Genomic DNA, 27,292 nt, shown 5'->3' on the forward strand with positions numbered 1-27,292 from the left:
CCAACATTTGACCTTTAATTTCTGAGTTTGACTACTTTGAATACCTCATGAAAAATAAATCATGTACACTTCTTTTGCTCTGTGACTAGCTTATTCCTACAATTCCTCCCAGATAAATATATGTTATAGCATTTGACAGGTTTATATTCTTTCTTATGGCTGAGTAATGTTCCTTTGTATGTATACATAACATTGTCTTTACCCAGTCTCTTACTGATGGGCACTTAGGTTATTTTCACTTCTTGGCTAGTGTATTAATATTTTAATGAACATGGGAATGCAGATATGTCTTTGGTTCTTTTGAGAACAGTACCAGAAGAGAAATTGCTAGATCGCATGGAGGTTCTACTCACAATTGACCAATAATACTTTGTGAATATTAAATCCATAGTAATGGTTTTCAGGTTGTTTGTGCTGGTTTTTTTTTTTTCTTTAGAAAGAAGAGAGTTTTCTGTATCCCAGGCTGGCTTCAAATGCACTCACTATGTACATGAAGATAATGTTGTTCTCCTGCCCTGTATCTTGTAAGTGTTGGAATACAGGCACAGCACAATTCCAAGCTTTTTGTAGAGTTCTAGGGATTAAATCCAGGACTTAGCACAAGCTAGGCAGTAATCAACCAATCAAGTTTCAAGCTGGGTCTCGCAGTAATGGTTCCCTGTAGCCCATAGGCTCTGAGTTCCCAGCAAAGCAAATATATGCATCTGAGCTATCTCAGATCCATGAATAGAAAACACATCACACACACACACACACACACACACACACACACACACACACACACACACATCAGTTTTTTTCTCCATCTTTATTAAATTGGGTATTTCTTATTTACATTTCAATTGTTATTACCTTTCCCGGTTTCCAGGCCAACATCCCCCTAAACCCTCGCCCTCCCCTTCTCTATGGGTGTTCCCCTTCCCATCCTCCCCCCATTACCGCCCTCCCCCCAACAATCCCTAAAGTCTCTTTTGCTAACTCAATGGCTGGGCACTCCTAAATCTTTCCCTGCTACCCCAGGACCAGTCGTTGAAGTGACCAGAGGCCACCACTTACCCCAAAACTCACACTGCTGATTGGCTTTATCTCCTCTGCTACTGTGTCCCCTTGTCCTCTCTCCCAGTCCTCCCTATTCTCTCTGTGTCCTACCTGCATAACCTCAATGTCCCACCCCTTCCTTGCTCAGTCATTGACTACTGGCAATTTTATTGATAGGTCAAAGGTACAAGGATCTTCAGTGTCAGTAAACACAGATTCCAGATCAAAGCATCAGAGCCACCCTGTACAATTCCCCACTACTAAGTTACTCCCATCCTCTAGTGACTAGAGACTTGTCGTGCTCTTCTGGTTTTAAAGAAATGCTTTGTTTTCTTCTTGATCCTGGGGTTTGAACCTACAGCCTCCCACATGCCAGGCAAGCACCGACCACTGAGCTACACTTCCGTTCTGTTGCTTTTTTTTTTTTTTTTTTTTTTTTTTTTTGAGATGAGATCTCACTGAGTTTTCCACATGGCCTTGAACTCACTCTAAAGCCCAGTGTCTTAGTTAGGGTTTCCATTGCTATGAAGAAACACCACGACCAAGGCAACGCTTACAAAGGACAACTTTTAATTGGGGCTGGTTTCAGGTTCTGTGGTTTAGTCCATTATCATCATGGCACAGCAGCATTCAAGCAGGCATGGCATGGCCCTGGAGGAGCTAAGAGTTCTACATCGTCATCCAAAGGAAGCCAGGAGCAGACTGTGCTCCAGGTGGCTTGGAGGAGGGTCTCAAAGACCACCCCGAAAGTGACACACTTCCTCCAACAAGGCCGCACCTAATAGTGCCACTCCCTGGGCCAAGTGCATTCACACCACCACACGCAGGCAGGCTCTGAACTCTCAGGCCTTCCACTTTAACATTCCAGTAGCTGGGAATAGGCAGGGCTGTCAGGCCTGGTTGTTACTCTTTATTACACGGCTGTGTGGAAATTATTTCACTGTCTGTTACATCATGGAAATTTTCATTCTTAAGTGAGTCTAAGGGCACTGGGGAAATGGGATATCTATGAAACTCGGAGAAAGTCCTTCTGTGGAGGGGTGAGCAGGCATTCCTAATACTCAGAGCGGCATACCCTGACTCCATTATTTCAAGGTAAAGCAGGACCTGACAGCTTCTCTAATTCGTGTCTCAGTTCTCTTTTCTCTTCTGCTAGAGACAGAAAAGCATGCTTTTAAATACCAAAAATTTCAATATCTTCATTTTTTTCTAAGTTTTAATGGGGAAAAAAAACCCACCCTTGTTCCTTCCTCTTTTCTCCCTTGATCTTTCCCAACCATTTCCAATGTCACTCCTTTCTAACACAAGCTTGAGAGATAAAGTTATTACAATCGAAATGACAGTAAGCAGAAGTCACATGACACAACTCCAGTGGGGAAGGAATGGCTTTCCATGTATGAATTTGAGTGTGCATGTGTATGTGGAAGAATGTGTGCACGTGTGCATGCGAGTGCATATGCATATGTAAGTGTGTGTGTGTGTGTGTGTGTGTGTGTGTGTGTGTGTGCATGTGTAGGTTTTCAATATGCAGGTGAAGGCTGGCACCAGTTATGTCAATGCCATGATTGAACAGTAAAAACATAAGGTGGGGACAAAGTTTTGGTAAGGCAGGAGAGAAGGAGAAGGAAGGAGAATGAAGATGGAGACGGAGAAGGATAACCCAGATCCAGGTGGTCTTGATTTGCCAAGGTAGCTGGGATGGATTTCTGTAGGCAAAGTTATCTTATCTAGGTGGGCGGTTTATATCCTTATCAATTGCTTGTAAGTTTATTGTGTGGATGTATTGTGGATTGAGAATTTAACATATAGATCTGACTGTTGGGTTACAGTTTGTTGAGTCTTGATTTTAACAGGTTGTTGGGAGTTTATACCGCAACTATTAGGGAGATGTTGGGAATGTAAACAGAGCAGCGGCAGAGAGTTCTCAGACGGTAGCCGCCTCGGGGACCAGGGGGTGGATGCTGGAAATATGAACAGAGTCCACAGTAAGAGAGCCGAGAGATAGGTGGTCTCTTTATGAAACTGGCATGGCAGCAACCTGCTTGAGTCAAGAGAGTATGTATAGGAACTGGTTCTGCCCCATTTTATTTTTACCGTAACGTGTGTGTGTGTGTGTGTGTGTGTGTGTGTGTGTGTGTGTGTGTGTTGAACAAGCAATGTCCCCTATAAGATCAGGTATGCTTATATTTTTCAAAACCTACTTTAATAAGGGTTCTTAAACACTTCAACCTCCCTTACAGCCCACTGACAAAAGGTAGAGGAGGAAGATGGCGAATAAGACAAGGGAGATATGGGCCTGTTAGAAATAGTTCTTTGGGGCAATTCCAGTCTTTGTTGTCAACAGTCCAGTTCAGCAGCAAAACACCAAACATAAATCAGCAGCAGTGGCTTGACCCAGAAGAAATGGCAAGACTCTGCTGATTGGCACGAGTCCACTGAAGCTGCAAGAAGTAGTTGGAAGACCAACAGAAGTTCTTTGGTGTGCTTCTCTCTACGAAGTCACAACGAGCGAGTATCAGTGAAGACCAGCAAGGTGAACCAATGCCAAAACACAGTCAGTGAAGAAAGCAAGGTGAAGCCCAACAAAGACCAGCAAGGTGAACCAATGCCAAAGAGTCCTCAGAGAAGACCAGCAAGGTGAACCAATGCCAGAGCAACTGTCTGTTGGGTAACACTTACACTCTTTACAAACATCACACACCCTTATCAAGCATCAACTTTAGCAAAAATAACATGCCCTTTCACTAGACCGCTTTGAGAAAAAAACATCATGTGTCTGTTTTCGGCAAAACATCCTCTCATAAGACAGCTCCCAGAAAAACATCACATGACACAACTGAGTCTCCAATGAAACCAGAAATTCTCACTTCATAGATATTTGAACTCTTGGTTCCCAGTTGGTAGCGGTGTTTGGGAGGTTATGGAACCTTTAGGAGGCATGGCCTGTCTGGAGGAAGTGCATCACTGGGTGCAGGCTTTGAGAATGTATATCGTCAGACTCCCAGGTTGCTTTCTCAGCTTCATGACTGAGGTTAGAATGTAATTTCTCAGCTTCCTGCTCCAGCAGCCTGCCATCATGACTTCTCTACAGTTATGGACTCACCCTCTGGAACCATAAGCCAAAATAAAGTCTTTCTTCCATAAGTTGCTTTTGGCCATGGTATTTTATCATAGCAGATGTAGCTAATACAGTTATATATGTGTGTTTGGAGGCCGGAGATGTTGTCTTCAATTGTTATCCACCTCATTTTTTGAGACAAGGTCCTTCAGTGAACCTGAAACTCAGCCATACAGCTAGGCTGGCTGACCAGAATGCTTCAGGAATCTGCCTTCAGGGATTTTCCTGTCTCCACCTCCCCAACTCCGGGATTGTAGTCATTGCTGTTGCTTTACCTGCAAACTTTACATGCTGTAGATCTGTATTCAAGTCTTTGTGTTTATACAGCAAGTACTTGACCAACTGAGCCACTTCTCTATCCCAAATCAGAATTTATTATTAGTATTTGTTGCTGTTGCTTTAAAAAATCAGGTGTTCTCCAACCCACTCACAAAACTTTCGACCCAAAATTTGTCCTGCCTACAAGTCGTGCAGGAACAAAGAAGGAGCAGAGTCTGAAGGAATTACCAACCAATGACTGCCCAACTTGAGGCTCATCCCACGAGCAAGAACTAACCCCTGGTGTTATTAATAATACTCTGTTATACTTGCAGACAGGAGCCTAGCATAACTGTCCTGAGAGGCTCCATTCAGCAGCTGATGGGAAACAGATGCAAAGACTCACAGCCAACCTTAGACAAAGCTCGGGAGTCTTGTGTAAGACCTGGGGGAAGGATTGAGGAACCCCAGACAGGATAGCAACTCCACAAGAAGACCAACAGAGTCAACTGACCTGGACCCTTGGCGGCTCCCAGGGACGAAACCACCAACCAAAGAGCATACATAGACTGGACTAGATCCCCTGCATATATGTAGCAAATGTGAAGCTTGGTCTTCATTTGTGTCCCCCAATAACTGGAGCGGGAGCTGTCCCTGACTCTGTTGCCTGCTTGTGCATCCAGTTCCCCTAACTGGGCTGCCTTGTTTGGCCTCAGTGGGGGAGGATGTGCATAGTCTTCCAGTGACTTGATTTGCCAGAGTGTGTTGGAACCCAGGAGGCCCCCTCACTTCTCAGAGGGGAAGAGAAGGAGGGGTGGGGAAGGACTGTGTGAGGAGGGGACTGGTAGGAGAAGGTAGTCATGATCAGGATATAGTGAATTAATTAATTAATTAATTAATTAGTGGAAAAGCAATCAGGTGTTCTGAGACCCTGTCTCAGAAACAAACAATAAAACAAAACCCAAGTGTTAAAGAAGTTGAAATCTACTAGTATGTAACACCTACTGAGTCCACAAAAAACTGCAGAGACTACTGACCAGGTGAAAACTCATGACAAATATAAGCATTGAAAATATGGCAGGTCTGACACCCCCAGGATGACTGCAGTGACGTCTTATGTCCTACAAGCTCTTCTTTCAACAGCGTATTTACATTCCTCCCACGGAGAGATGCGTTCCACGTTTCCGACCTTATCGTGTTGGCCAGGAACTACTTAATGTGATGTGTGACTTTGGAGACAAGGTTATTAATGGTGACCTAACGTCCCTGGTTCTCTCAAGACATTTGCCTTTACAGATCTGACCCGCCATGCCGAACACCTGTCTGCTGAGGTCATTACACTAGGAGGGACCTTGAACCCTCCCCTGCAGAGACCAAACAGAGGTCACTGGGACATAAACAGATGTCAGGCCAGCCTCAGCTGGTACAGGTCTGGCCACTGCCTGGTCATGACCACATGGAAGTAAAGCCTAACCACTAGCCAAATTTTCCCTGAGTGCCTGATCCAAAGAGCCATGAAAGACAAGCTACAAAGCCTGGGATTGATTTGGTACATGGTCATGGATAATCAGAAAATTACTCATTTTCTCTTTCCCTTGAAAATAACACTCCTTTCAGTTTCTCTTTCAATTTCTTTCTTAAAATCAGGTATCGAATGGATTTGATGTTTCTCTTTTGTGTTTTTTTTTTTTTTTTCGGAGCTGGGGACCGAACCCAGGGCCTTGTGCTTGCTAGGCAAGCGCTCTACCACTGAGCTAAATCCCCAACCCCAGATGTTTCTCAAATAATATTTGGTTGGGTATAGTGAGGCACATCTACAAGCCTAGCATTTTGGAGGCTGAGGATTGTAAAATCCAGATTAGCCTGAACTACACAGTAAGAACAGAAGAGGAGGAGGAGGAGGAGGAGGAGAGATGGTTAGATGGCTGGCTCAGTGGGTAAAGTCACTTACTGCCAAGGCTGGCAACCTAAATTTATTCATTAAGACCAACACAGTGGGAGAAGAGAATCAACTCCACAGTCTACACACACACACACACACACAGAGAGAGAGAGAGAGAGAGAGAGAGAGAGAGAGAGAGAGAGAGAGAGAGAGGGAGGGAGAGAGAGAGAGAGAGAGAGAGAGAGAGAGAGAGAGAAAGAGAAAGAGACAGAGAGAGACAGAGAGAGTACAATGAGAAGAGTTTAATAAAGTAACATTTAGATAGATAAACAGACAGGCAAGCAGGCAGACAGACAGACGACAGACAGATGTATCACGAGTATTCTTTTATGAAACTGTAAGTGAAAATAAACTTGCAAACTGAATTCAAATAATCACAGGTACGGGAAGTATACATCTGTATCCAGTTATCATGTAGCCATTCCATTCATTCAGAGGATACTGACACCAGTTATTACGAAGAAATAAAAATTAAAACAAACTATAAAATGCTCAGAGAACTTATAAGTCTAGAAAAGACAGACAATCATAACAGAACCCCCAAATGCCAATCTTTTGTCATCTAGAACATTCCTACTGAGTAAACATAGCAAATCTGGGGACTGATGCCTTGTGCTTTCTATCAAGAAACCCCTCGGGGTTGGGGACTTAGCTCAGTGGTAGAGCGCTTGTCTAGCAAGCGCAAGGCCCTGGGTTCGGTCCCCAGCTCCGAAAAAAAAAAAGAAAAAAAAAAAAAAAAGAAACCCCTCACACTAGAATGTTACTATAGAGTTCAGAAAAAGTCACACAACAACAACAGTGGTTGAAGCATGTGGGAAGATGGCTCAGTAGGGAAGAATGCTTGCTATGCAAGAATGAGGAAGTGAGTTCAAATCCCAAGTCCCCACATAAAAATGTAGGCATGGCTCCACGTACCTGTAACTTCAGCACTGGGAGGTGGAAGCAGGTGAACCTTACCTTGTCGAATGGTGAGCTACGAGTTCATCTACCTGTGCGTGGGTGGGGTGCAGCACATGTGGAGGTCAGAGGACAGCTTGTGGAAGTTGATTCTTTCTTTGGACCCTTACTTGGACCCTTCCAACCCCCATCCCTGTCTTAAAGGTAGACAGAGACAAAGAAAGATTCAGGATGGCCTCCTCTGGCTTGAACAGGTATGCATACTGCATACCCACAGGCATACACCACACACACACACACACACACACACACACACACACACACACACACACACACACACAAATTAACTTTAAGGATTGAGAGAAAATTCAGTTTCACACCACTTTTCTTTAACAATGCAGATAAAATTAAGAAAAATAAGTCCAGTTCACTATCCTAATCAATGTTTTAGGGGTTTGGTTTGGGGATTTGGGAGATAGCCTCCTTCTGTAACCCAGGCTGCCCTTGCACCTTTGAACCTCCTCCTGCTTCAGCCTCCCCAGTGCTGGCATCACAGGTACAGGCTGCCACTCCCCACCTATATGCAGCAATTCAACAGCAGCTCTCTACTAGGGCTTGTTGCCTCATCAAGAAAACCACTTAGAACTTTTCCCCTGCAGGTCCCATATGCCATTTTCCTTAGAGAGCAAATTGCAAGCACAATAAAGCTAACAGGAACTAAAACACAGTTCCTGTGACCACGACTCCAGAGGCAGGGTCATCCCTGGTAAGTCAGTGCTGCTGGTGTTTATATTATTGTCTGTGTGGTGCCTACCAAGTTTGAGCAGCTGGTACATTTTTCTCACTTGTTAAAATATTTCGTATCCTTATCTACAAAGCCACATTCCGCTGTGTTCCTATCTTTCTCTCGAACTGGAATTTTACTTGTTATGAGACTTACCACAATACAAACGCATTGTGATGTAGATGAGTCTTGAGTTTGATGAGGGATGGGGAGCAGACATGGGAGAGACATAGATGAGACACGAGACAAGCTGGGACAAGACACATCACCCTCTGCTTCTTCACCAACCCAGAAATGGAGGAGCCATTGGATCCATAGTAATGGAGAAGGAACATTTGACAAATCAGAGCTGTTGGCCTTGGGAACAGGAGTGAGATTTGTTTGACAACAGGTCCTTGTATAAGCTATGTGCACCAGTGACTAAGCTATATAATTTCAACCAAACCATTCAACATCTATTTGCAGGTGTCTGCGGTTTAGCAAGAAGCATGGGGACTCAGGCAGCCACATGTGACCAGGATACTAATCTGGTTGAATGTGAGCATCTGTGAGGCCTTCTCTGGAGGAAGATGAAATGTTGAGGGGACTGTCTCTTCTGGGTTTGTTTCTTTAGGAGAAATGCCCACGAATGTGCCCCGAAGAGGGCGCCAACACCTTGCATGATTTCTAGATGGCACCATGCTTCCTCCAATTACTTCTGGCTGCATAAATTAAGTGCCCAAAATGCACTGGTCTGGAACAAGGATTGCTCTCAGATTCACGGAGTAGGGACTTTGAGCCGAACCCAGCCAGGTGTTTCTTCTGATTGTGCAGTTGATGGGTTACCAGATTGTGTTCATCCGAAGCCTGGTTCACTCACAGGCTAGGTGCCTCCAAGGACAGTCTGAAGACTTCTAGCTAGGCATAGACCTCTCTCTCTCTCCCTTTTGACATGGTTTGGGGGCCTTCCCATGAGGACTCTTCCAAAGAGGTAGGCGCTTACTTACCTAGCTCAGTCCTCTAATAGACCAGAGTGGCCTTGGATACTGCAACTGTCTCAAAGCCTGGATTCAGTTCACCCCTCTTACCCTACCCTGTTGTGAGTGCCATTACAGGCTTGCCCAGTCTCTAGAAGGAGGAAGTGAACTCACCTTGGTAGGAAAAGAGACAATGGGGAAGCTGTCACAGTGTCATCCTACAACCAGATGAACAGAGACCAGATCCTGAGTGACAGCTCAGTCCCGAGATCCTACGCCCGGAGCTCACAAATAGACTGCAACACAGGCTGAGCCTAGAAAGGACTGTCCACTGACAGTGTAGAGCAAAGGTCACATAGGTTATGTTCTAGAAGACATGCTCCTGTGTACCTCAGCAAGGCATCCTTGGTCATCCGCCAGCACAACACTTGCTCTTCTTCCATTCTGCCTTTGCTTATCCAAATTGTTCCCAGGTTAAACCAATTAAGAACTCATGTGACTCTTTCACTTCCTCTGAGGAGGCTTGACCCAGCAAACAGGCCTCGACTATCTTCTAAGAAGAATTGACAACCACTCAAAAATAAAAAATGATAATGAAAGGCAGAGGAGAGGAGGAGGAAGCAGCAGGAGAGGAGGACAAAGAAAAAGAAGAGAAAGAAACAAGGAGAAATTGGGTGTTTCAAGAAGTACAAATACTTACTTCAAAGTAAGAATGTTCTGCTGAGCTGCAGTGGGCACATGAAAGTTGGGGAGATAACACGGTAATGCTCGCTGGGCAAACCCATCTTCCCCACACAGATGCAAACAGGCAGTGACGGGGCCTTCTGTTGGAAGTGCATTGTAAACACTGGGCCCTACCGACATGCTAATTTGCAGATTATTTTATTACTGTGTGCTTTTGAAGGCTAAATTGGGAACATCTGTCTTGCCGAGAGCTTGCTAAGGGTAGATGTGAGCATGAGAGAGGATAGTGGACACGGAGCATGGACAGGAACCTCTGTGTGCACCCTGGGTGCCTGAAACATATATGAACATTTCACAAACTGGAATTAAGAATATAGTGTAAATATGTGATGTCGTCTTTATAAAACGTAAGCGAATTATTTAGGTTATTGTTCCTTTTTTGTCAGAAAACAAACAAACAAAAAACAAACGAGGACTCATTGTTCTTGTGCTGCCATGACTCATGTTCCATGCCCTCTGTCCTTAGGAGCTCAATTTGCATTGGAATCCTTGTCTTGAGTCCCATGCTGCCTTTTCCCAGCAGGGCTCCACAAGACTGTACCTGTACAGTGTTCTCCCATAGACTTTCTCAATATCTCTTCTTTTTCTTTTCTAGACAAGGTCTCATATGACCTTGAATTTACTTTTAAGGATGACCCTTGGCTTCAAATCTTCCTCCCTCTACCTCTCAAATCCAAATTCTGGGATTGCAGGTTTGTGACACCAAACTCGTTCTATGTGGAGCTGGGGGTGAAACGGGGGCTTCATTCCTGCAGCTTACCCGTTGAGCCTGGTGCCTAGCCTGCTAGGCTTTCTACCAGCCCCCGGGGAGTGTCTCCACCATCAAGACCACTGACTACAGCTTTCCAGACTCTCTGATCAGGGTCTGGTGGTTACTTATACTTAACCCTCCAGTTGCCTCTCCTACCCTGGCTATGACCAACCAAGTCTTCTCACCTTCTAATGCCACAAGCCTTTCATTCCCCCAGTCTCTGAGGATCTCCTCATTTGACCTAAGGAAAATACTTCCTCAGGTGGGGATGAAGAGGTGGCTCCGTGCTTAAAAATTGCTTGCTCTTCTTGAACTCTGACAAGAGTTCAGTTCTCAGCATCCACATCAGGGGACTCACAACTGCCTGTAATTCCAGCTCCAGGGGGTCTGACTTCCTTTTCTAGCCTCTTCAGGCACACACACACACACACACACACACACACACACACACACACAAATAATAAAAATAAATAAATAAATTTTTAAAAAAGGTTTCCTCAGCCCAAGACTAACTTTTTCAGCCTATACTCTACTCCTGGAGTGTTGAGTTGCTAAACCAAGTGTGATTATCTTTTTACTTGCAGCAAACACAAGTATCTAGTCCAGACAGACGGGAGGGCTAGCAGACAAGGTGCCAGCCAGCCACTGAGGATAGCCAAACACAGACAATTCCTAACCCACAACAATTATACCTTGGCCACCCAATCTGGATTCATTGGCCTATAGGTTTTCCAGTTTTCTTGCTTGGTTATTATTTTTTTATTGGGTTATTATTTTTATTGGCATCTAGGACGTCTTTTTCTTTAAATATGGTCTTTAAGGTACTACTCTCAATCAGGAATAACCATCAGACTCAGGCTAAAGAACTTCAGCCTCAAGCCCAGTGTTTTCCAGGGCCATTTCTTGCTTTCTGTATGAGTTATCTCAGCATTAGGATCCCATAGAGCCAAGGGACATGCTCTCTCTTCCTTTGGGTGCCTTGGAATGGGTTCAGGTTCCAGGAGATACATCAGGAAATACACCCTTTGCCCCTCTGAGAGTTGACACTACGAGAAAGGATGCCACAAAACACTGGACCGCTGGCTTCCTAGCACTCCTACTGGAGCAAGAAGTCAAGTGTTCCCCCTCAAGGAAGATGGTTGGCTCCGCATCTCCATGACTGATAAGATTCAGTCTTTAGTGGAAGGATCTCATTTAGTTCTCACAGCAGCCAAGTGGCCGTTAGTCAGGGTTCAGAGAGAGAGATAGAAGCAACCAGCAGGACGTGCACACAAACAGGTTTTGATGACTGCAGAGGGTTAGTTCCTGCATCTCTTGAATCATCCAAATCCATTATCTTTGGATGCTCAAGACCCGTTATAAGGGTATGTGATGTTCGCGCGGAACCTACACTCACATCCTCCTGCACACTTGAAATCATTTCTAAATTTTTATTCTACCTAATACAGCCATTCTACTGCATTTTGTGTGCATTGTTTTTAATCGTAATCTTACTTGTCTTCATAATTTCCATTTAAAGGATTTAAGGCATAGATGCAAAAAAACCCAAAACCCACAGATAGAGGATAGATATGAGTGGGAGAGCCAAAACCCTGTAATCTCTTACAGGGTAATCAGGCAGGGACATCCACAAGAGGAAAGGCTAGGAGAGGCTCAGAGAGACAGAGGACTCAGCACCTGGGTCATGCGAGTTACACATGGAGAAGAAGCCTTGGAGTTTTCAGTAGCAAAGGACAGCAGCGAGGCTAGCATGCTTGTTGGGTAAGCAGGAAAGTCAAGGTAGGTAGGATAAGTACTCAGAACTAACTCGTGAGAATAGCTATGCTGGGCAGCCAGCTGCGGGGCTGCGGGGCTGCGGGGCTGTGGGCTGCGGGGCTGCCGGCTGCAGGTTGCAGACTTCAGATATGGACCTGGGCTCTGGGCTACAATGGTGGGTCTGTTTGCCTGACAACTGGCCCTGGGATAATTAGAGCAAATTGGACTCTTGTGTTATGGGATCAGGCAGAGAAGATTGGCTCTGGACTAGTCAGTTGCACATCAATGTTACACTCCTGGCCAGGACTTTTATTTTCTCTAAGAATTATCCCAATCCCAAAGACACAGTGTCTTTCTTGCCAGAATGGTTAAGATAGCAAAACATCATTGCAAAATGAGGATGGCATAAACTGCTAACCTCGAAGGCCTGTGACCCAAGGTCAATCGCTGGAGCCTGCCTAAGAAGTCAGATGCAGCGATGCTCTCCTGTTACCTCAGCCCTCTGATGGCGACGAGAGAGTCTGGGACCAAAGAGTTGGCAGAAGCACGTGGGTCAGCTAGCACGGGGCAACAGGACAGCAGAGATAAGAAAGACCCTGCCTCGTGAGGGAGAAGGAAAGAACTGACTCCTGAAACAGTCCTCTGTCCTCTTCCTTTATTAGTACATACCTCACAGATAGATGATAAACAGAAACAGACAGGTATAATGGGCTACTATCTGAAGGTCTGAGAATCATGACGGATAATGAGGTGCATTTGATGTTCTAGATCAAACAGGCAGGCAAAGAGAGTGAATCAGAGAGTCTCTCTCTTTCTCTCTCTCTCTCTCTCTCTCTCTCTCTCACACACACACACACACACACACACACACACACACACACACAAACCTTTCAAACACATCCCCACAGACACACCCAGAAATAATGTTTAACCATATATGCGGGAAGAAAAAGAACAAGACAGCTCTCCGGAGTCTCTTTTATTAGAGCACTTACCCTATTCACGAGGGCTCCACCCTCGTGACTTAATCATGTCCAAAGGCCCCACCTCCTAATATTATATGCCTTCAATGTGTGGATTTTAAGAGGATGGAACATTCAATCTGTAACACTGCAAAGCAAATTTTCAAAATTGACTCATGCATGACCCTGTGTCCCTCAACTTCGTGGGGAGTAGAAGGGCATGGGATCCTGATAAAGACAGAGAAAGGAAAGGTAATCAGTATGGTCTCTACCCTTCTCTCAGTGAGATGAGATGTACTTGTTTCTCATCTCACACCTAGAGAGAAGAGCTCTTCTGGGATCAGGTTTTGAGAAGCATAAAGAAAGTCCTCTACAGGGGTTGGGGATTTAGCTCAGTGGTAGAGCGCTTGCCTAGGAAGCGCAAGGCCCTGGGTTCGATCCCCAGCTCCGAAAAAAAGAACCAAAAAAAAAAAAAAAAGAAAGTCCTCTACAATTTGGGGAGAAAACAGAGGACAGATATCTAATATATATCTATCTAATATATATATCTAATATATATTAGATATATATAATATATATATAATATATATAGATATCTAATATATATATTAGATAGATAGATATTAGATTATATATATATTAGATATCTGTACTCTCTTACAGGATAATCAGGCAGAGATATCCACAAGAGGAAAGGCTAGGAGAGGCTCAGAGAGACAGAGGACTCAGCACCTGGGTCATGCGAGTTACACATGGAGAAGAAGCCTTGGAATTGTCAATAGCAAAGGACAGCAGCGAGGCTAGCATGTTTGTTGGGTAAGCAGGAAAGTCAAGGTAGGTAGGATAAGTACTCAGAACTTACTGAGTAAGATATATATAAGGTGTGTGTGTGTGTGTGTGTGTGTGTGTGTGTGTGTGTGTGTGTGTGTGTTTAAAGAAAATAAATCTAGCTCTTGAGCCATAATCAGAGGCATGGAGAAAGTCTGCTGCTGCCCTGGGTTTGGACTGAGCAAACTGAATGGCCATGGTAATGGATGTATGGTGGGTAATGGATACGCTGTGAGTGAGATAGAGCCAGAGGGTGTTGGCCTAATACTCTGCCATAAATGGGCATTCATGCAGGGAAAGGATCCTCAGAAGGAAGAAAACAGAAGAGTAAGTCCATGGGCCTAGGGGCTGGGAAAGGAAATAAGAAATCAGCTGTCACAGATGCTTTCTAAATGAGAATTAATGCCCGCCGATTGCAATTAGGAAGCAGAAGCAGGATTCCTGAGTTTGAGGCCAGTCTCGGCTACTTAATGAGACTCTGTATCAAAATATCTAAAAAGGAGGAGGAGGGGGGAGGAGGGAAGAGGAGGAAGAGGAAGAGGAAGAAGGAGAAGAAGGAAGAAAGGAAGAAACAAAGAAAGAAACAAATAAAGAAAGAAATGGAAAGAAAAAGAACAAAAATGAGTGATCCAAGGAGAAGGGGCTCTTCCAAAAACCCTCAAAAGAACCTCAGGAGAAATGCTCAGCTTTATATACCTGCCACATCTAGAACACGCCCACTGTCACCCCCAAGCTACCACTGTTACCCCCAAGCTACATTGTCCAAAAGAGCTACAATCCTGTCCAAGCACTCATATCCAGGAGCAAGTTCAGAAGCAACTCGCCATGAGGAAAACACAAAGGTCAACCTAGGTGCTGGAGAGACAGCTCAGTGAGTACAAGAGTGAAGACCTGACTCCGAATCCCCAAATCAACATAAAGTCAGACATGGTAGCACACATCTGTAATCTCAGTACGGCTGGGATGGGATGGGAGGTGGAGACAGAAGTCCATGGGCCAGCCAGCTAGTCTGGTGTACACAACCATCAACAAGAAAAAAAGGAGACCTGGATCTCAAAATGGGAGGCAAGAACTAACATCCAAGGTTGTTTTCTGAATTCCATACACATGCTGTGGCATACACACACACACACACACACACACACACACACACACACACCACAAAAACAACACACTTTCTGATTACTCTTTCCCAATGATGACGGATTTCCTCAAGATGCTGGCTCTTAACAGTTTTCATTTCGATTCACACACACACACACACACTCCACCAATTTTGAGCACTTACTCGGAGCAGAACACATTTTATATCATGTGGGTTTTTTTTTCCTGAAGTGTTTAGGTTAATTTTAGAAATACGGGGAAGGAGGCCCATGGAAATGAAAGCTACCTATGTGTGTTCCCCTGGCAAGCGAGACAGAGAGGGAGAAGCTGAGTGTCAGGAGGAAGCTTGAGCATTACCCAGCTTTCCGAGGCTCTGTCCAGAAAACACAGCTGCGAAGGGATGACGTGTGAGTGAAAGGCCTACTGGAGACATCCCGTGAGCATTAACACATGCTCCACAAAGCACAAAGCCTAGACTTTGCACATGCTATGAACCGGAGACTCCAGCATCAACCAGCCCAGCATCTGACTCAAAAGGGAAAGGTTTGCTCTGCAGGGGCCTTCTCCTTCTGCTGTGCGCTGTCTAGCAGTCAGCAGTCAGGTAATGTAGAAACTGAGAGGCTTCCCAGCCGCACACAGGGCTGCACAGCACCAGTGTCAGCACTGGGCATAGGAAGAGCGTAAATGTAAGGCAAGACCCTGCCTCAAACACATCAGTAAATCACCTGGTAACACGATCCCTGCCCCAGAATGTACACACTGTAGCCCCTCTTTGGACATTTTACCATTTTAGGGGGGGTGTATGTCCATGTTCAGGTCTCCAAATTGACCTTCATGGTGTTTCTCTCCTTTCTCTCGACCTTTAGCCCTGACCCCCAAACTGCCATCTCTCCATCCAGCCGCACCTCCTTTACCTTCCATGCCTCCATTAGAGTTGATTATTGTCTCTGTCTCAGTACCTTTAGCCTCAGGACTTTCATGGCCTACAGGAAAACACCCTGTGCCTCCGTTCACGCTCCACCACACATTTTAATTGTCTACTTGCCAGTGTCAGTTCCATAAAAGAATTCCATTCATTCATCTACTTAATAAACACTAAGTACTCATGTCCCCAACTCAGTTCTGAATTATATTCCATTTAGCTCCCTGAACGACACAATGTTAGCATCTTCTAAGGATTGCTTAACAGGATGGATGGATGGATGGATGGATGGATGGATGGATGGATGGATGCCATGGATGGATGGATGGATGGATGGATGGATGGATGGATGCCATGGATGGATGCCATGGATGAATGGATGGATGGATGGAACGATGGATGTATGGATGGGTAGGTGGGTAGGTGGATAGATGGACAGGTGGATAGATGGACAGGTGGATGGGTAGGCAGATAGATGGATGGGTTAATGGGTGGGTGAATGGATATGGCGTTAAAATATCAATTAGGGATGCATGAATTTGGCAATAAGCAAAAGAAAATCTAAACTACGGTTTAAATGAAGAAGGAATTTAAGCTGAATGTAGTGGTTCATTCCTCTAGTCTCAGCACATGGAAGACCAAAGCACTAGAATCATGAGTTCAAGACCAGCTGGCACTACATAGAAATACTGTCTCAAAAATAAAAATGAAGGAAGAGGAAGTGAGGGGAGGATGCAACAGGAAAAGAAGACGGTAGGAAGGAGGTGAGGATGAAAGAGGGAAGAAGAGGGAATTTATGTGACCTATAAGCAAATTAAAAATACAATTTAAACACAGTTTAAACACAGGTATGCTGCATGGATGGGCAATGTTTTCCCCCAGAAGATGTATGTTATTAAATATGAAAATTCAGTGGCATAGCCTCTCTATGAGTACTAGTCAGGGGGGTCCTGAAGCCACCAAAACGAGAGTCTGTTGCAGTGCTCCTGCCACGAGAACTAGATGGTAAGATCCTACTGTAGAAGAAAGGAGAGAAAGAAGAGGAAGAGGAAGAGAGGGAAGAGGAAGAGGGGAAAGAGGAGGAAGAGGGGGAAGAGGAAGAGGGGGAGGAGGAGGAAGAGGAATAAGAGGAAGAGGAGAGGAGGAAAAGGGGGAAGAGGGGAAGGAGGAGGAAGAGGGGGAAGAGGAGGGAGAGGGGGAGGAAGAGTGGGAAGAGGGGGAAGAGGAGGAAGAGGAGGAGGGGAGGAGGAAGAGGGGGGAGAGGGGAAGAGGAGGAAGAGGGGGAAGAGGAGGAAGAGGAATAAGAGGAAGAGGGGAGGAGGAAGAGGGAGGAGAGGGGAAGAGGAGGAAGAGGGGGAAGAGGAGGAAGAGGAGGAAGAGGGGGAAGAGGAGGAAGAGGGGAGGAAGAGGGGGAAGAGGAGGAAGAGGAGGAAGAGGGGGAAGAGGAGGAAGAGGGGAGGAAGAGGGGGAAGAGGAGGAAGAGGGGAGGAAGAGGGGGAAGAGGAGGAAGAGGGGAGGAAGAGGGGGAAGAGGAGGAAGAGGGGGAGGAAGGGGGAGGAGGAAGAGGGGGAGAGGGGAAGAGGAGGAAGAGGGGGAAGAGGAGGAAGAGGAATAAGAGGAAGAGGGGAGGAGGAAGAGGGGGAGAGGGGAAGAGGAGGAAGAGGGGGAAGAGGAGGAAGAGGGGGAAGAGGGGGAAGAGGGGAGGAAGAGGGGGAAGAGGAGGAAGAGGGGAGGAAGAGGGGGAAGAGGAGGAAGAGGGGAGGAAGAGGGGGAAGAGGAGGAAGAGGGGGAGGAAGTGGGAGGAGGAGGAAGAGGGGGAGGAGTAGAAAGAGGGGAAAGAGGAGGAAGAGGGGGAAGAGGAGGAAGAGGGAGGAGAAGGGGGGAGGAGGAGGAAGAGAGGCAACCACTTCACTCGTAGGCCACAGAGAGATCCGGCTGGGATGGAACTGACTGAAAACCCGCTCCTGCTGCCCAGTTTTCACGGTGCTCAAAGGTGCTATGCAGACCACTGGAGGAGAAAGTAAGTACTAAACCTGAAGACACAACACCAGTCTGCAGGCGAAATGTGCCCACAGGTACAGTAATAGCATGTAGGTTACGGGGGCAGCCAACCACTTTCTGATTGGATGTGAGGTGTGCTCCACTGAAGGAATTCATGCCTGGTACTGTAAATCTGGCTAAAAGCCCATGGCTGGCAAGGTCAGGGGCCCTAGGGAAGAAAGTATTTCTGTTCTAAAAGAACATGTGTCAAACTGCTTTCTGAATCTTTATTCTTATACTCATAGATCAGTGCTGTTGCAACCATATCCAGAGAAACTTCTCTCTGTAACAGACCTCAGTTAATGCAGAGCCTCATAGTAGGTCAAAGAGCTGAGAATAATTTATTGTCGGGCGTTTAGCCTGAAATGGAACATCTATATTAACCACTTTCCCCTCCAGGTTCAGGGAAAATCAGATGAGAAAATTGAGAGAACTGAGAGTTCTCATTTAATAACCCATATCTTCTGGGCACACATTGTCCACCCACATAGGATGCTTAGGTTCAAATTGCCTTTAAAATTTTGTTTTTAAATTAGCTTGCAAACTTTTGACCTCTTATGTGAATCAAATATGCCCCCCCCCTCTTTTCTGTCCTCTCCTACCACCTTCCTCCCCTCCCTGGCCCCTCCTTCCCTTCCTGTCAGAGGCAGAGGATGAGGGCAAGTGCTGGGAAATGTCCTCTGGACAGGACATGGCCATTGTATTCACAAACGGTGCAGCTGGGCTTACAGGCACAGGTCAATAAGGTGAACCAACATTCCAGCAGGCAGCACGATTACATACGGTGTGTTAGAAAGGTAGAAGGAAGACGTGGTGAGCAGAGTCCCAGGAGAAAGAGAAGGGCAAGGTGAGGTAGCTATGGTAAAGATATGCATGCATGACACTGTCAAAGAATAAATTGAATATATAACATATACATACATTATATATATATTTAAAGAAGTCATAAGTAGGCCACCTAAGGTTGAGTAGCACAAAGCTCCCAGAAACCTCTGTCTTCCCATTTTCTGCCTTTTGTACCCCTCTTGCTTATATCCAAGTCCCAATCCCAACCACCAATGGTTGGTCCCATATCTTCTGGGGCAAGCACTGTCCATCCACGCAAGGTGCCTGAATTCAAGTTGCTTTTGAAATTCTGTTTGTAAATTAGCTTGCAAACTTATGACATCTGTGTGAGTCGAGATGAGGTTCATAGAGCCATCAAATCAAGACGAGATCATACAAAAGCAGTGTGAACCTTAAGTCCAACGTGATTGGCGCACCTAAGAGAAGAGGCTCGTGACAGTACCCTACAATACAGGCAGAGACTGGCATGACAAGTCCACAAGACACAACATGGATCGCACAAAGAACAGGAGTGAGGAGGAAGCCAGGAAGACCCTTCTCCAGAGCCTTCAGGGAGAGAAAGTATGATCCTGAGAGAGCATGGTTTCTCTCATGTCTGTGGTCAAGTCTGAAGCCACTCCCAGAGCACCTCCGGAGAGCAGCTGGCCTACTGCTCACCCCACTTGGACCACTGCCCCACTTGCTGCCATCACCCTGATAAGACTTCCATCCAGTCAATAAAACCTAGAGCCAATCATGGCTCTAGTGAAACTGCTCACAGCCAGGTCAGTGACACCTGCAAGCCACCCAACTACTACAATTTTCTTAAATTTCCTTCCTTCTTTCCTTCCTTCCTTCCTTCTCTTTCCTTCCTTCTTTCTTTCTTTTCTTTTTTCTTCTTTCTTTTTTGTTTTTTGGTGGGGGGATAGTATTCGTGACAAGGTTTCTCTGCTCCGGCTGTCCTGGATCTCACTCTGTAGATCAGGCTAGCCTCAAACTCAGAGATCCGCCTGCCTCTGCCTCCCAAGTGCTGGGATTAAAGGCGTGCTCCACCACTGTTCAATATTCTTAAATAGTCAACAACTTACATAATAGAAATGAAAATTCTTCCTATACCATCATACCTCATTCTTATATGCATCAAATGTAGCCTGGTTGGAGCAACTGTTATTAACAATGTGTATGTTCCTTCCATTGCACATGCACGTGTGCACACACACACACACACACACACACACACACCACCACCACCACCACCACCACCCCTCCCACATATGCAGCATTTTGCATTTTTAAAAACTGAATTTACACTGCTACCCATCTGTTTCATTTTATAATCTGTCTTGTTAGGACATTGTGATTTATACAATAGAACTTAGGAGTTGTATGGTACGCATTACAAGTCAGATTGCCGGGCTCATGTTACACTTGCACCTCCCACTTCCCAGCAGCTGAGTGACCTGGAATAACCTGCACCAGTGCTCAGGTGAGTCCTCTGAAGACACAAGACAGCAAAAGTATTTATTTGCCAGGCTGCCCTGGAGGATGAGGTTTGTGTAAACTCTTGAAGACACATTCTGAGCCAGTAGTAGAGACAGCAGTGTTTCTAACATTTGTCATCACGAGATCTTAATGAACAACTGATGGGGCAGTGTGGGCGTGTGGAGTATTCCTGAGGGATGGCCTCCAATCCTAGCTGCGGGATCACTAAATCAAATGATAGACACATTTTCTTTTTGCTCGCCACTGCTAACTTTGGGCCTCCCAAAGACAAAAATAGGTACGAGGGTGTGTGGGTTTTGTCCGTGCACCCATACTGCATGGTTGAAATGGCTGGGGCAGGTGTTCTTTTGTGGTCCCTGGCAACCATTAAATGTAGGTATTGATGTGTCTTCAGTCACATCCTGACCACCCACTTCTCTGAATCTGTTAACCGTGATCTTTGACAGTTTTGCTCCAGGTTTATCTTTCTTTTCTTTTTTTTTTCTTTCTTCTTTTTCTTCTTTTTCTTTTTCTTCTTTTTTTCCTTTTTCTTTTTTTCAGAGCTGGGGAGCGAACCCAGGGCCTTGCGCTTCCTAGGCAAGCGCTCTACCACTGAACTAAATCCCCAACCCCTTATCTTTCTTTTCTTAACGCAATAGCTTTTGCTTATTCTTGGGCAATTTCATACATGTAAACAGTGTATATTGATCAACACACCCCAACTTCCTCCTCCCCTCAGACACTCCCCAGCACATCTGCCCTCCCATTTCATGTCCTCTCCTTTTATTTTTTTTTTTAATTCTCTGAGTCCAATTAGCACTGCCTGTTGGAATGTTCGCTTGCTGATCTTGTTGGCTTGGTCCTGTGGATATAATCAGAGCTGGTCGAGTTCATTCACGGCCATGTCATCTCCAGAAGACAGGACTTCATAGCACCCCTCCCCATCCTCCAGCTCTTACATTCTTTCCACTCCCCCTTCCATGATGTCCCCTGAACCTGGGGGGATGGGTGGTGGAGGGGATACAGATGTTCCATTTAAGGGCCTAGCGCTCGGCAGTCACTCAGCCCTTTGACCAGTTAAGAGCCTCTGCATTAACTGTAGCCCACTGCAGAGAGAAGTTTCCCGAGGCATTACTAATCAATCTAAAGCATAAAGATTTAGAAGGCAGTCTGACAGACTACATGTCCATTTAGTAAGACAACAGGAGTAGGTTCTCGACAGGCTAGGCTTGTGGCCTGTCTAGCCATGAGCTTTTTGACCCAGTTTAGAGTACCAGGTCTGAACTCCATCCTGCAGAGCATACCTCAAATCCAATCAGAAAATGGTTGGTTGCTCCCACAACTTTTGTGCTACCGCTGTGCCCAGAGGCACATCTTGCCTTGCAGGTCAGTGTTATAGGGTGCAGGATTAATGGCTTTTTCTCTCCTGGCAGCCTTGAGCACTATGAAAACTAGACAGAAAGGGGGTGACGGGGTGGGGTGTGTTTTTCAGGTCAGTGCCTTTATTTTTCTATATCTTGCATAGCCAAAGTGTGTTTTATTTTCAGCAATGGGTTTTACCATCTAGTTCTGGGAAGCAACCAGGGCAAGAGCAATAGCTTGTGTTGTTCGGGAACTCCTAGCTACCTTTCTTTCTTTTTCTTCATCTGTCTTTGCTTTCTCTGTGTCATGGTAATTGGCCACTTATGGCTGTATGTCTCGAACATATTCTCACTGAGTCGCTCCGTCATCTTTAATTTGTTGTGCAAAGAAAGTATCAAAATTTTGGTGGGACATCACCCTATTGATATCTTGATTATAGAAGAAGGTTTTTCCACTCCAACATTATGGAAAACCGTCTTCATTCTCTGAGCCCAAATAGTACAAAGGAGGAACAGCTAAAAGGGGAGATGTGTTTTCGTAAATAAAATAAAATCTTAAGTTGAAAATTTATCTGGGAAAATTAAATATGTTCTTATGCTAATATCAAGCAGAACTTTTGCATCCATCAGACCTCAAGATGAGCACAAAGGAGAGGAGGCTTCTGTGGTTGGGGGGGGGGTTGGGCAGGACTACTTCTGATACACGCCGTCAGTGTGTAGTCACTTGTGTTTTTGCAACAGCCATTTTCACAAAAACATCTTTGCTTTATCGGTTCACCCATAAGTCTGACTCACTCCCTTGCTATCTTAATCAGTCCCTTTTGAAGGAACCCTCTTGATGTTCTGTGAACTTCCTCTTCCTCATTCCTTCCCTGGCGCTGGCTTCCAGAACCTTCTTGGCTGAGCACTGACCTACTGTCCCTTTCACCAGCTTCCTGAGAAGCTCATTTGCTTTGGCATGGCATCTCAGAGTGTTTATGACAGCACATCTGGACAGAGGTTTGAGTGGAGAAATAGCTATGTGAGGTGGGGTTTTAATTAGTAATTCCTGTCTTCTCTTTTCTGTTCTTTTCTTTTTTGAGTCAGGATCTCTCTACATAGCCCTGGCTGTCCTCAAACTCCCTATGTAGACCACGCTGGCTTCAAACTCCCAGAGATCCAACTGCTGAGATTAAAGGCACGTTGAAGGCTTGCATCACCACACCTGGCTCTTAATACTTTCACCATGTGCATGATGTGTGTGCGTGCGTGTGTGTGTGTGTGTGTGTGTGTGTGTGTGTGTGTGTGTGTGTGTGCAGCTAATTCTTCCACCTCAAGATCTCAGATAAAAAGCTAAAAAGCGTGGGGACCAGAGGGACCCTTGAAGCCACCTTCTAGGTTGTTTATCCTATATCATGGGTGTGGGCCAAGCATAACTCAAGCCTTAAGTGTGTGAGCCGAGCACGACGTAAGGCTCAAGTTCGGGAGCACCAGGCAAGGACAGGAGAGGCTGACAGCTCTGTTCTCACATGTGTGTGTGTACTGCCAACTCCACCAGCTTGCTCCCTGCTTATCATTCCCACAGGAAACATGAATGGTTGTTTCCTAAAGCAAGGCAACTGAAAGTCAGTGACTGTCAGTTGAGAGTTTAGAAGTAAGCACGAAGATAAACATATGGTCTTGTTTCTCTTACCCAAGACACAAGGGTGGGGTGGAGTGGGGCAGAGCTGGGAAGACAGTCTCCCTCCACCCCTGCACCTCCCACTCCCTACCCCCACCCCACCACCACTTCTGGCATTGATGCCTCCATGTCTGGCTATCATGAGACAGAGACTGCTGTGTGCCCGACTGGACTTGGAAGTGTGTTGTGTGAATAACTGTGCCTGTGTCCCCAGTCACAGTGGCTATTAAAGAGCATCCAGGAGAAGATGGAATGGCTGTGGCCCAAGCCCTCAACGGTCCTGCAACACTGATAAAGAACATCATAGCAGAATACACTGAGGATTGCTGACCATCATGAAGAGGACAGGCCATCCAGAGGGTGAGTACATGTCATACTGAAGTACAAGACCCAAGGAACCGTGTAGAACTTCCTTTGGCTCCCAAACACGAACAGGGCCCTTCTGTGCCTCCTCTTTGGCCTAAACTTTAACTGGAACCACTGCTGTGATCGGGTTCACATGCTGATATTATTCAAATGACTTGAAGAAAACATCCTGGGTGATGCCTTACTCTTTTTTATTGTAACCTGGGGTCCTAGAGCAGGGGTCAGCAAGTTGTAGCTTAGGCTGGCCAAGCTTGGCCCATCACCCATCTTGGTAAATAAAATTTTATTGGATTGCCTAGGGCTGGTCCCCGTTACAAGAGCAGAGATGAGTAATTGCAACAGGAACCATATGGCCCACAGAGCCTAAAGTATTTACTTTTGGCCTTTTGCAAGAAGGAGGTTGCCAATCCCTGATGTAGAGGAGAGACATCTGAACTCAGACAGGCCCAAATGTTTGTGCTTCCGTGGAGGTCATGTTCTGCGGTAAAGGCAAGGCGAGCCCAGCAGCCAAACACTTCCTCCAACATCCAGTCATCTGTTAAGATGCAAATATTGATCCATACTCCTTACCTGCTCCAAGACCGCCGGGAAGGGGCCTCAGCTTCTCTCTGTTCTATCTTCGTTCTTCCTCAGAGAGGACTGTGCTGTGGGGCCAGAAGACTTGTGTTCAGGACCCTGCCCAAGGTCTGGTACCGAGATTTGCCCTCTGCTCCTCCTCTCCCTTCTATTTCATCTTCCTCTCCTCCTTCTGCTTTTATTCCTCTTATTCCATGTCTCTGCTCTTTCTCTCCCTCCTCTTCTCCCTCCTCCTCCCCCTTCTCCTCTCCCTCCTCTTCTCCCTCCTCCTCCCCCTTCTCCTCTCCCTCCTCTTCTCCCTCCTCCTCCCCCTTCTCTCCCTCCTCCTCTCCCTCCTCCTCCCCCTTCTCTCCCTCCTCCTCTCCCTCCTCTTCTCCCTTCTTTTTTTTTTCTTTTCTTTTTTTCGGAGCTGGGGACCGAACCCAGGGCCTTGCGCTTGCTAGTCAAGCGCTCTACCACTGAGCTAAATCCCCAACCCCGCTCTTCTCCCTTCTTATCTCCCTCCTTCTCCCTCTCCTCTCCCTTCTCCCCTTCCTCCTCTTCTCCCTCCTCCACTTCCTCCTCCCCATTCCAACTCCATCCTCCTCATCTTCCTTTTCTTTCTTCTCCTGCTTCTATTTCTCTTCCCCACCCTCACCTTCCCAATTCTAGGAGTGGAAGGGGGGGCTTTACACATGCTAGCAGGTACCTTCAGCCTCCTGTATTCTTTTTCTTAAAGAAGGTCCCGAATAAAAGGGATTTGCCCATGCCCACAGCTAAAGTGGGACCTGCCCCTGCCCTTGCCCCTGCCCCTGCCCCTGCCCCTGCCCCTGCTCCTGCTCCTGCTCCTGCCCTTGCCCAGTGTGAGTTTGTGCCTTCTAGACTCCTGAGTTGCTGGACAGTGAACTTGCCATCTGCAATCCCTGTGGAGCCCCATTTCTGATAACCAGAGCCTCTCATCAGGAAGAGTCATCCTCTGATTCCCACAGCCAATTAAAAATATTTTTATGTTTGTTCTTTGTTTATTATCTCACTATGTAGCCTTGACTGGCTTAGAACTCACTATATAGACCAGGCTGGCTTCAAACCCATAGAGATCCACCTGTCTCTGCTTCCCAAGTGCTAGGATTAGAAGCATGTGTATCATACCAGGTCCTAATTATGTTTTTTGGTTTGGTTTGCTTTGGTTTTATCTATGTGATATGGCATAACAACTAGATATTCAGTTTTAAAATATTCCAGAATTACTGTGAGGGTGTTTTCAGATAAGATTAATTCTGAAATCAGCAGACTCTGAGTAAAGTGTGTTGTCCTTTCTGATATGGGTGGGGTTCAACCAGTCAGCTGAAAGCCTTAGACAGAACGAGAAGGCTGGCTGCCACTGAGCAAGAAGGAAATCTGTCATCAGATAGTATTAGGAGTTCATCTGAAAATTAGCTCTCAGCTCTTCCCTGGCTCTCAGGCCTGCTGGTCTACCCCACCCATTGTAGATGTGCCAGACACAACTGCATGCACTGATCCTCTGATCTCTTTCTCTCTCTCTCTCTCTCTCTCTCTCTCTCTCTCTCTCTCTCTCTGACTTTATTTCTGTCTCTTTCCTTCTACATACAAATATACGTTCATTCATGCAACACACACGCATGCGCACACACACACACATACACACACACAGAGAGAGAGAGAGAGAGAGAGAGAGAGAAAGAAAGAGAGAGAGAGAGAGAGACCCGTACCTATTCTGATTTCCTGACTTCTAGTTCCTGTTCATGTACACAAATTCAAACTAAGGAACATGGGAGGAGTCTCAGATGTAATCTCCAATCTGGTATCGTAGGGCCAGATTCTTTGAGGTTTACTGTGCAGTAGTTGTCTTGTGGCCCTCAACACAATGTCTCATTTGGATACCTTGTGTTTGCTGTCTGTCAATTAGAGGGGGTGATGGACCCAACTGTTGGTACTTTTAATCTTAAACACTGATCACAATAACTTCTTCAGGAAGTTTAGAATCCTTACACAAATGACAGCAGGCCATTTGTTACTTTTCTATGCATATTCTTTTCTCTACAATATCTTCAGTTCAAAAAGAAACAAATTGGCCAGATGCAATAAGGAAAGATTATAATACTAGTATTCAGTAGGTTGATGCAGAAGGATGACAAATTTATGTTAGACAGAAGATTCTAGAAAGGATGCTTGGCTAAAACAATTTTGAGTAGAAACCTAGGGGACAGGGATGAGTTTTTCAGTCACACTGAGTAGCATAGTATAGGAGGCCACGTGCTGGAGGAGAAGCCACGTGCTGGAGGAGAAACAGGAAAGCTGATGTTGGAGGAAGGAGGGAGGCAATGGTAAGGAGGTAAGATGTGCGTGTGGACACAGAGCATGTAAGCCTTCAACACCCTGGTGGTGCTGTGTGCCTTCCATTGCCTGAGAAAGGACATGCTATGGTTTGAATATTCTCCAAAATTCTTATGTTGGGAACTAACCCATTCTTAAGATTTGGGCATGAAGTCTCTCCAAAATTGCTCATAGGCTGAAAGCTTGGCCCCCAATGTACTATTCAAAGGTGGGAGTTGGAGAAAGCAATTAGATTGTGGGTTTTCTGAGCTAATTAAAAGATTCATCCACTAATGGATTCATCATTTGCAGCCAGAAGGTGATACGGAGTAGTAGGTAAAGCCCAGTTCAAGGAAGGTCAATGGCTGTATTAGGCAGGGTTCTCTAGAGTCACAGAAGATGTGACTATATTAACATATATTATATATTAAGGGATATCTCTATATATTAAGGGAATTAATTGTAGTGGCTTACAGTCTGAGGTCCAACTCACCTAACAATGGGCAGCTGTGAACGGGAAGTCCAAGTAGTTGTTCCATCCCACGAGACTAGGAGACCTCACCTTGTCTTCTGTGTAAGCTGGAATCCTGAAGAAGTAGGTTCTAACAGA

General features: G+C 45.7%; 1 protein-coding gene and 1 long non-coding RNA gene across 5 annotated transcripts in view; one reads left to right on the plus strand and one right to left on the minus strand.

Moving 5' to 3' along the window:
- Positions 1–25,251, minus strand: part of Bmp6 (bone morphogenetic protein 6) — a 255,105-nt gene extending 229,854 nt beyond the window's left edge. Inside the window, exons 1-2 of one of the 4 annotated variants that reach the window (XM_087589870.1) lie at positions 25,058–25,251; positions 24,364–24,437 (exon numbers count right to left, since the gene is read on the minus strand). The gene's annotated coding sequence lies outside the window, so the exon portion shown is untranslated. Of the gene's footprint in view, positions 1–24,363; positions 24,644–25,057 lie in introns of those variants that run through there. The other 3 variants (XM_087589869.1, XR_015640641.1, XR_015640640.1) reach the window with 3 other exon arrangements.
- Positions 23,642–25,361, plus strand: LOC148000083 (uncharacterized). The gene is made up of 3 exons (XR_015641559.1): positions 23,642–23,787; positions 24,427–24,477; positions 25,231–25,361. It is a non-coding gene; the product is annotated as an uncharacterized LOC148000083 (long non-coding RNA).
- The last annotated feature ends 1,931 nt before the right edge of the window (positions 25,362–27,292 follow it).

This window comes from Rattus norvegicus, chromosome 17, assembly GCF_021556685.1.
Source record: "Rattus norvegicus strain SHRSP/BbbUtx chromosome 17, alternate assembly SHRSP_T2T, whole genome shotgun sequence".
NCBI classification, from domain to species: domain Eukaryota; kingdom Metazoa; phylum Chordata; class Mammalia; order Rodentia; family Muridae; genus Rattus; species Rattus norvegicus.